Source organism: Tarenaya hassleriana, unplaced genomic scaffold (assembly GCF_000463585.1).
Source record: "Tarenaya hassleriana unplaced genomic scaffold, ASM46358v1 Cleome39, whole genome shotgun sequence".
Lineage (NCBI taxonomy): Eukaryota > Viridiplantae > Streptophyta > Magnoliopsida > Brassicales > Cleomaceae > Tarenaya > Tarenaya hassleriana.
In genome coordinates this window covers 486,946-493,847 of record NW_010966822.1, presented here as the reverse complement: position 1 = coordinate 493,847, position 6,902 = coordinate 486,946, and positions in this window count along the sequence as shown.

Sequence of the window (6,902 nt, the reverse complement as noted above, 5' to 3'; positions counted from 1 at the left end):
ATCTTGGAAAGAAGTGTTGCGATTGCAAAGTGTGGGATGTTGATAAATATCCTTGTTCTCATGCGATAAAATCTTTGCATGAGCACGGTGATAAAGAAAAGTTACTTGAGTATTGTTCATCGTACTATACGAGGGCCACATGGGAATTGACATATGTTGATAGTGTGTACCCAGTTTCTGATATTTCTCATTGGGAAATTCCTGATCATATAGCGGAGTTGAAAGTCGATCCTCCTGCTATAAGAGACCGACGTGTTGGACGCCCGATGACGAATCGTATAAAGAGTGCGGGGGAAAAACGAATAAAGAAGAGAAAATCGAGATTGAAGGTAGGTGATTCGGAGGAGGAGAATGAAGCACATTCAAAGAGGATGAAGACTAAAGACTACGAAGTCCGGGTGCAGTTACGAAATGAAATGTAAACCATGTTTATATATTTCATCTTTTAACTGGACGACTTTTTTGGAACTATTTTGTCGCTACTATATTGCCACTTTTTGTAATATGTATGTTTGACAAGAGGGAAAAGTCAATGAAAAACTCTTTAAAAACCGTGAAAATCTGTCTTCGGGGGCCAACAAAAAAAAAGTCAAAAAGTAGACAATGTGGTCGTCGGATTTTGTCCTATTATAAACCAAAACCAGATAATTACGACTTGCTTTTAACTCTGTTGCGATTGTTACATACTTTTTGAAAGTGGGTAAAATTGCATAAATTATTACGAGTTTCGTTAATGTAGTGATAATTACATCCTAATTAAGGATAAAACATGACATTATGGGGTCATATTTTATGACATTTTGAAAATTTCATTACTTTCTCTCCAAAGTAAGATTTACACATTCATATCTACATAGGTTTGCTTTCATATTATGTTTGTACAAAATTTCAAAAGTTCTTAAAATATTAAATGGGTGCAATTTAATGATGTATTTACACGTACTTTTATATTTCTCATTCATCCCTCGACGAATTTTAGACAAATAAACCATTTTTTCAAACTTACGACCAACTGAAGTCGTAACAACGTGGTAATAGAGTCATATATTAGTAGTAAATTGGATGCAACTAAGTCTTAAATAAAAGGTTTTTCCAATGTTTAAAAATGTCATGGGCCCACTTGAATTGTGTTACTTTGCCCGATGTTTTTTCCATCTATGGGGTCCACTGCACTGAAATGTTGACTTTTTTCTGAGGTGGGGACCACATCGCAGAAAAGTTTTTTGATCTGATGGATTTTTTTTGTCTATGGTTTATACGATTATAAAATTTACATAATATTTTTTGACATTATTTGTTTGTTGCGACTTCTATAGCCCCAACTTACGACTTCTCGCAGATTGTTTTTAACAAGGGTTTACTTAGTTTTTTACAAATCCAAACCTGTCACAATTCACAAACAATAATATTGTACAAACAACCATAATCCACAAACTACTCACAAACATAAAAGACCATAATCCACAAGTATAACACAAACATACAAACTACAAACTGAGTTCAAAGGTCTACGAAACAAAGTTCAAGAGTCTAGGTACCAAGGACATAATCGCAGAAAACTGAGTTCATAAAATTGATAGACTTCATTGTATCCGCCCATGAATACGTCTTAATCGAAATCTCCCACGACCTCTACCTCTACCTATTCTTCCCCTTCCTCGCGATCTAATGATTCCACCCTTCGAATTGATAGACTTCATTGTATCCGCCATGGACTCGTTGTTTTGGATGATGTTTTTCTGACTCGTAATAACCTGTCAGTTGGTTTGTTCGGCCTCACAATCTCTGCACCTTCTTCCTCGGCCTCCCCTCCATCATCATTTGTTTCAGTCTCTTCTCCCACTCTCTCAGTCTCTAAACCCTCTTCTGCTGCAGCCTCTTCTCCCACTCTCTCAGCCTCTAAACCCTCTTCTGTTGCAGCCTCTTTCTCCCCTTCAGCAACAGCCTCTTCTCCCATTCCCTCGACCTCTTTCCCTCAGCAGCCTTTGTCCCATTTCTTCATCCTCTTTTCCCGCATCTTCATATTCTTTTTCTTTTTCTGTCTCTTCAGACTCTTCATCAATTGTTTCCTCACCTTCTCCTTCTTTTTCAGAATCTTCCTCTCCGATTTCTTCACTAGCTGTCTTAGTCTCTTCTCCTTCTTCAAATTCTTTTTCTTCTTCTTCTTTCTCTCCTTCTTCATCTTCTCCTTCTTTTTCTTGTTCCACTACAGCCGTCTGAGATAAATCCTTGAGAATGTCTACAACCACCATGTCTGGTTCGTTAAACACATTTTCGACAGCCTCTTCATATGTTTCCGGATGGGTTCTCGTAGTCCTGGCCGAACCCTCAGCCTTTTCATTCCCAGTCAACTCAGTCATTTTCTTCATCAAGTAGTCCAACCGAGCTTCAACTTCAAAGCGATTGTCGTACTTACCCGCTGCGATCATACCGACCACAATCACTTTCTTCATAAACTCACCTTGACCTTCAATCGCTTGCTTCATTTGTTCACCTTGTACTGCAATCGCACTTTGCAATTTCTTTTCTGTCTCAGCCAACTTCCGAGTCAGATACCCAACCTGCCCTTTCAAATGCGAGACTTGAGAAGTTAAATCTTGACCATCGCCTTGGTCTTCTTCTTCTTCTTCTTCTTCTTCTTCTTCTTCTTCTTCTTCTTCTTCTTCTTCTTCTTCTTCTTCTTCAAATTCTTTTTCTTCTTCTTCTTTCTCTCCTTCTTCATCTTCACCGAGAGTACAAGCCCGCCAATGATCTAAGGGTGTTGGGTGTCGAATTCGCGAAGCTTGTCCGCGAATTGCCAACAATCCGTCTCGGCCTCCCAAGTGTTTTGAGAGTCCGGTAATCCCTTCCATTTGATGTAGTACTCTCGGTGTGTTGGCCCCCTTCTTGCGATTGGACGTCGGTCCAAGATAAGTTCGGCCTCCTTGGTGAATTGGACATTGGCCGGAACCGGTGCTCTTGTGGACCTATTCCTTGTATCATCAACGGGGTCAGCCTTATATGGTTTAAGAACACTTACATGGAATACGGGATGGATCTTGATTCGGTCCGGGAGTTGGAGTCGGTAGGCCATCTTCCCAACACGTGCAATGATAGGATATGGCCCGTCATAACGTCGGGAGAGTCCTCGATGTAGCATCTTCATCCCTCGGAAGTTGTGGGGAAGGACCTTAACCATGACTTCGTCTCCGACCTTGTACTCCATTGGGCGACGCTTTGTGTCCGCCCATTTCTTCATGCGTAAGGCGGCTTTGTGCAACCAAAGCCACGTTTGATCGGTTTCTTCTTGCCATTCCCGAGCAAAAGTGTGTGCTGCGGGACTTGGTCCATCATATGAGATGGAGAGGCCACTAGGAGTGGTGGGTTGGCGTCCCATGACCACTTCGAAAGGTGACTTGCCTATTGACTCGCTCCTTTGAAGGTTATGGGAGAATTGGGCCATGTCAATGTGTTTGTCCCAATCCTTTTGGTGAGCACTCACGTAGTGCCTCAAGTAGAGTTCCAAGAGGGCATTGATCCTCTCGGTTTGGCCATCGGTTTGAGGGTGGAAGGCGGTGGAGAACCTCAATTCGGTTCCCATGAGCTTGAATAGCTCTTGCCAAAATTTGCTTGTGAACCTTCCATCGCGGTCGGATATAATGGATCGTGGTAGTCCCCAATACTTCACAACGTGTTTGAAGAAGGCTTGGGCAGCCTCGTGAGCGGGGCATTCCGCGGTGACGGCGATGAAGGTCGCATACTTGCTGAACCTATCTACGATCACAAAAATCGAACCAAAACCGTTAGCTTTAGGCAATTTAACGATGAAATCCATAGATACTGATTGCCATGGGTGGTCGGCTATGGGGAGTGGCTTGAGCAATCCCGCGGGCAGCCTTTGTTCCACCTTGTCTTGTTGGCAAATAAGACATGTCTCGACGTATGCCTCGACATCGTCCTTCATTTTGGGCCAATAGTAGTTCTCGGCCAAGAGAGCAAGCATGCGTTTCTCCCCGGGATGTCCTGCCCAATTGGAGTCGTGTGACTCCTTGAGAATGGATCGTCGAAGGGCCTCGTCCCTAGGCACGTACAACCTGCGTCCACGAGAGAAAACAACCCCATCCCTTTCCCAAAATTTTCGGGTTTGGCGATTTCGGACAAGATCTAGAAGATGCTTGGCCGCGGGGTCTTGGGTCATGGCCTGACGGATCCGATCCGTAAAGTCGGTCCTAGGCACACTTCCCGTTAGAGAAGCAAATTCGGGTTTACGAGAGAGGGCGTCGGCCACGACATTCGCTTTACCCGGCTTATACTCCATCGTGTAATCGAACTCGGCTAGAAAGTCTTGCCACCGAGCTTGTTTGGGACTTAGCTTTTTCTGTGTTTGAAAATAGCTAGTCGCCACGTTGTCGGTTTTGATGATGAAGGTTGATCCGAGGAGGTAATGGCGCCATGTCCGAAGGCAATGGACAATGGCAGTCATTTCCTTCTCTTGGACCGTGTACTTCTTATCGGCATCATTTAGTTTCCGGCTTTCGTATGCTATGGGGTGTCCTTCCTGCATCAAAACTCCACCAATCGCGAAATCGGAAGCATCGAAATGTACCTCAAAGGGCTTACCTATGTCGGGTAAGGCCATGATTGGCTCTTCGGACACTAAGGTCCGGAGCTTGTCGAATGCCATTTGGCATTGGTCGGACCACTTCCACTTGCGGTCCTTCTTGAGCATATCCGAGAGTGGGGCAGCTATGGAGGAGTACCCAAGGATGAATCTCCGATAGTAGTTGACTAGACCGAGGAAGGACCGAAGTTGTGGTAGGGTCCTTGGTACGGTCCACTCGGCAATTGCCTTGATTTTCTTCGGGTCCATGAGCAACTGTCCGCCTTTGACGTAGTGGCCCAAGAACTCGACCTCGGGTTGTGCAAAGCAGCACTTTTTGAGTTTGATATATAGCTCGTTGTCTCGGAGGATCTTCAACACCGCTCGAAGATGACCTACATGCTCACTCAAACACGAATTATACACGACAATATCGTCCAAGTACACTACAACGAACTTGTCAAGGAGATCATGGAAAATCTGGTTCATCATAGTGCAAAAGGTTGCCGGTGCATTCGTGAGACCGAATGGCATTACCTTGAATTCGAACGACCCATACCTCGTTATGCACGCGGTCTTTGGCTCGTCTCCTTCGGCAATGCGCACTTGGTAATATCCCGACCTTAAGTCGAGTTTGGAGAAGATCCTTGCGTCCTTAAGCTGATCAAAAAGGTCAGCGATCAAGGGAATAGGATACTTGTTTTTAACCGTTACCTTGTTGAGTGCACGGTAGTCAATGCACATCCGCAAGGATCCATCCTTCTTCTTTTGGAAGAGGACCGGAGCTCCATAAGGCGCCTTGGAGGGTTGTATATACCCGGCGTCTAGGAGGTCTTCGAGTTGTCTCTTGAGCTCGGCTAGCTCGGGTGGCACCATTCGGTAAGGTGCCATCGCCGGTGGCTTTGCTCCGGGGACAAGTTCGATGGCGTGATCGATTCCACGCCTTGGAGGGAGCTTCTTGGGCAGCTCCTCTGGCATCACATCAACAAACTCGTTAAGGACATCACGTACCTCTCTCGGGATCGTCGGTTGATCCGGAGCATCCGCTTCGTCCGAGTTGTTGAGCTCACGGACTGTTGCAAGGAAGCAGTCCGAGTTCTTCACTCCACGCTTGAACTGCATGGCTGTGAGTGTGGGAGTGGGTGTAGATGGAGCGGATCGAAGAGGCACCACAGTTGGTTTGTCGCAATCGACAATGACCATTGCGGTGGCGGATGCGGGAAGGAATGTGCTCACGGATCAGAAGAACGTAAGTCCTAACACAATCCGAAAGTCATCCATGGGAAGGATAGTAAAGTCGGTCTTCCCTAGCCAGTCACCAATGCGAATCCGAACATCGCGAGCGATGCCGGAAGCGGATTGGGCCGGAGAGTTAACCGCTTTGACCGTCCCCCCATTCTTGTCCACCTTGAGCTTCAATCGACTCGCCTCACCTGCATCCATAAAGTTATGTGAGGCACCGGTATCGAACATAGCGGGAACGAGTTTACCGTAGATTTCAACGTCCGCATATAGGAGTCCTTTGGTCATTGGCTCCTTGTTCTTGCTAGTTCCCGGTGTTGCCTTCTTAGACAAGGTATTGAACCGGTGTAGAGACCCGACAATGGCTAGTTCCTCATCCTCGGGAACCTTGCCCTTGCCCTTCTCCTTGTCCTTGTCGGCTTGCTTGGTTACAGCATTCATTTTCTTTTGCTTGGGACAATCTCGGACCCAATGAGGCCCTTGGCACAAGTAGCACGGACTCGGGGGAAGTCTCTTCTTTGTTGGTCCGTTGCTGTTCCCGGCATTGGGCCTATCGGTGCGAGGTTGTCCTTGGTGAGATTGATGAGAACGTGGTTTGTTCCCATCTTTTGACCGAGAGGGTTGGTTCGGTCGGTTTGCGGAGTAATCCGTGAGGCTCTCCACAATGACAATGGCTGCATTCAACGTGTGAGCTTCCCGGCGCACCACTTCCATCCTAGCAAAATCTTTAAGACCATCCTTAAAATGAAATAAGGCATCTTGGTCAGAAACATCTCCTAGTTCTAGTAATAAGGCCGTGAAATCACGTATATAGTCAGCGATACTCCCTGTTTGACGTAGACGCCGAAACTTGGTTCGGGTCTCGTCTCGTGCATTCGTGGGTACGAATTGATGTCGGAGGGCGGTCTTGAACTGATCCCAAGTGACAATGGGTCGCTCTTGGTCCAGCAAGGTCCGCCTCCACCACAATTGGGCGAGGTCTCGAAGGTAGATAGCCGCTCCTTTGACTTTGATCTGTTCCCCCGAGATTCCTCCGTTGTCGAAGTATTGCTCCATGCCGAAGAGGAAAGACTCCACTGCG